Genomic DNA, 3,844 nt, shown 5'->3' on the forward strand with positions numbered 1-3,844 from the left:
GAGACCTCCGACGATTTTCTTAGCCTGCAAACTAAGGGAGAAAAGCTCAATTGTTGAACTTGTGCTCAGATTGTCTGAGTACAACAATCGCTTGAATTGAGTGGGCGTTGATCTTCCAGATGAAATAGTGATGGTTCTGCGAAGTCATTACCACCAAGCTGCTTGAGCTTCGTGATGAACTATAATATATCAGGGACATATATGATGATCCTTGAGATATTCGCGATGTTTGACACCACAAAAGTAGAGATCAAGAAGGAGCATCAATTGTTGATGGTTGGTGAAACCACTAGTTTCAAGAAGGGCAAGGGCAAAAAAGGGATGCTTCATGAAACGGCAAATCAGCTGCTGATCTAGTGAAGAAACCCAAGGTTGAACCCAAACCCGAGACTAAGTGCTTCTGTAATAAGGGGAACAGCCACTGGAGCAGAATTACCCTAGATACTTGGTAGATGAGAAGGCTGGCAAGGTCGATAGAAGTATATTGGATATACATTGTGTTGATGTGTACTTTACTAGTACTCCTAGTAGCACCAGGGTATTAGATACCGGTTCGGTTGCTAAGTGTTAGTAACTCGAAATAAAAGCTACGGAGTAAACGGAGACTAGCTAAAGGTGAGATGACGATACGTGTTGGAAGTATTTCCAAGGTTGATCAAATATCGTACGCTCCCTCTACCATCGAGATTGGTGTTTGCATTGAGCATAGACATGATTGGATTATGTCTATCGCAATACGGTTATTCATTTAAAGAGAATAATGGTTACTCTGTTTATCTGAATAATACCTTCAATGGTCTTACACCTGAAATGAATGGTTTATTGAATCTCGATCATAGTGATACACATGTTCATGCCAAAAGATATAAGATAGTAATGATAGTACCACCTACTTGTGGCACTGCCACTTAAGTCATATCGGTATAAAACGCATGAAGAAGCTCCATGTTGATGGATCTTTGGACTCACTCATTTTTTGAAAGGATTGAGACATGCGAACCATGTTTGTTGGTAGATATGCATGAAGAAACTCTATACAGATGGATCGTTTGGACTCACTTGATTTTGAATCACTTGAGACATGCAAATCATACCACATGGGCAAGATGACTGAAAGCCTTGTTTTCAGTAAAATGGAACTAGAAAGCAACTTGTTGGAAGTAATACATTTTGATGTGTGCAGTCCAATGAGTGCTGAGGCATGTAGTGGATATCGTTATGTTCTTACTTCACAGATGATTTGAGTAGATGTTGAGTACATTTACTTGATGAATCACGAGTCTGAATTATTGAAAGGTTCAAGTAATTTCAGGGTGAAGTTGAAAGATCGTCGTGACAAGAGGATAAAAGATCTATGATATGATCATAGAGATGAATATCTGAATTACGAGTTTGGCACAGAATTAAGACATTGTGGAAGTTGTTTCACAACTAATACAGCCTAGAACACCATAGTGTGATGGTGTGTCCGAACATCATAATTGCACCCTATTGGATATGATGCATACCATGATGTCTCTTATCGAATTACCACGATAGTTTATGGGTTAGGCATTAGAGACAACCACATTCACTTTAAATAGGGCACCACGTAATTCCGATGAGATGACACCATATGAACTATGGTTTAGAGAAACCTAAGCTGTCATTTCTTAAAAGTTTGGGGCTGCGACGCTTATGTGAAAAGGTTTCAGGCTGATAAGCTCGAACCCAAAGTGGATAAATGCATCTTCATAGGACACCCAAAACAGTTGGGTATACCTCTTGTCTCAGATTCGAAAGCAATAAGGGATTGTTTCTAGAATCGGGTCCTTTCTCGAGGAAAAGTTTCTCTCGAAAGTATTGAGTGGGAGGATGGTGGAGACTTGATGAGGTTATTGAACCGTCTCTTCAACTAGTGTGTGGCAGGGCACAGGAAGTTGTTCCTGTGGCACCTACACCAATTGAAGTGGAAGCTTATGATAGTAATCATGAAACTTCAGATCAAGTCACTACCAAACCTCGTAGGATGACAAGGATGCGTACTACTTCAGAGTGGTACGTAATCCTGTCTTGAAAGTCATGTTGCTAGACAACAATGAACCTACGAGCTATGGAGAAGCGATGGTGGGCTCGGATTCCGATAAATGGCTCGAGGTAATAAAATCCGAGAGAGGATCCATGTATGAAAACAAAGTGTAGACTTTGGCAGAACGGCTCGATGGTCGTAATGCTATTGAGTACAGATGGATTTTAAAAGGAAGACGGACAATGATGGTAAATGTCACCATTAAGAAAGCTCGACTTGTCGTTAAGATGTTTTCCGACAAGTTCAAGGAGTTGACTACGATGAGACTTTCTCACTCGTAGCGATGCTAAGAGTCTGTTGGAATTATATTAGCGATTACTGCATTATTTATGAAATCTTGCAGATAGGATGTCAAAACATTGTTTCCTCGATGTTTTTTTGAGGAAAGGTTGTATGTGATACAAACCGGAAGGTTTTGTCAATCCTGAAAGATGCTAATAAGTATGCAAAGCTCCAGCAATCCTTCTAGGGACTGGAGTAAGCATCTCGGAGTTGGAATGTATGCTTTGATGATGATCAAAGATTTTGGGTTTATACAAAGTTTATGAGAAACTTGTATTTCCAAAGAAGTGAGTGGGAGCACTATAGAATTTCTGATAAATGTATGTTGACATATTGTTGATCGGAAATGATGTAGAATTTCTAGAAAGCATGCAGAGTTATTTGAAAAGTGTTTTTTAATGGAAAGCCTGGATTAAGCTACTTGAACGTTGAGCATCAAGATCTATAAGGATAGATCAAAACGCTTAATGGTACTTTCAAATGAGCACATACCTTGACGTGATCTTGAAGGTGTTCAAGATGGATCAGTCAAAGAAGGAGTTCTTGCCTGAGTTGTAAGGTATGAAGTTAAGACATAAAGCTCGACCACGGCAGAATAGAGAGAAAGGACGAAGGTCGTCCCCTATGCTTAAGACATAGGCCCTACAGTATGCTATGCTGTGTACCGCACCTGAAATATGCCTTGCCATGAGTCAGTCAAGGGGTACAAGAGTGATCTAAGAATGGATCACAGGACAGCGGTCAAAGGTATCCTTAGTAACTAGTGGACAAAGGAATTTTCTCGATTATGGAGGTGGTAAAAGAGTTCGTCGTAAAGGGTTACGCCGATGCAAACTTTGACACTAATCCAGATTATTCTGAGTAGTAAAATGGATTTGTATAGTAGAACAGTTATTTGGAATAGCTCCAAATATAGCGTAGTAGTTGCATCTACAAGATGACATAGAAATTTGCGAAGTACATACGGATCTGAAAGATTCAGACCCGTTGACTATAATATCTCTCACAAGCATAACATGATCAAACCCAGAACTCATCGAGTGTTAATCACATGGTAATGTGAACTAGATTATTGACTCTAGTAAACTCTTTGGGTGTTAGTCACATGGGGATGTGACCTTGAGTGTTAATCACATATCGATGTGAACTGGATTATTGACTCTAGTGCAAGTGGGAGACTGTTGGAAATATGCCCTAGAGGCAATAATAAATTAATTATTATATTTCCTTATTCATGATAATCATTTATTATCCATGCTAGAATTGTATTGATAGAAAACTCAGATACATGTGTGGATACATAGACAACACCATGTCCCTAGTAAGCCTCTAGTTGACTAGCTCGTTGATCAATAGATGGTTACGGTTTCCTAACCATGGACATTGGATGTCATTGATAACGGGATCACATCATTAGGAGAATGATGTGATGGACAAGACCCAATCCTAAGCCTAGCACAAGATCATGTAGTTCGTATGCTAAAGCTTTTCTAA

This window comes from Triticum urartu, chromosome 1 (genome assembly GCF_003073215.2).
Source record: "Triticum urartu cultivar G1812 chromosome 1, Tu2.1, whole genome shotgun sequence".
NCBI lineage: Eukaryota > Viridiplantae > Streptophyta > Magnoliopsida > Poales > Poaceae > Triticum > Triticum urartu.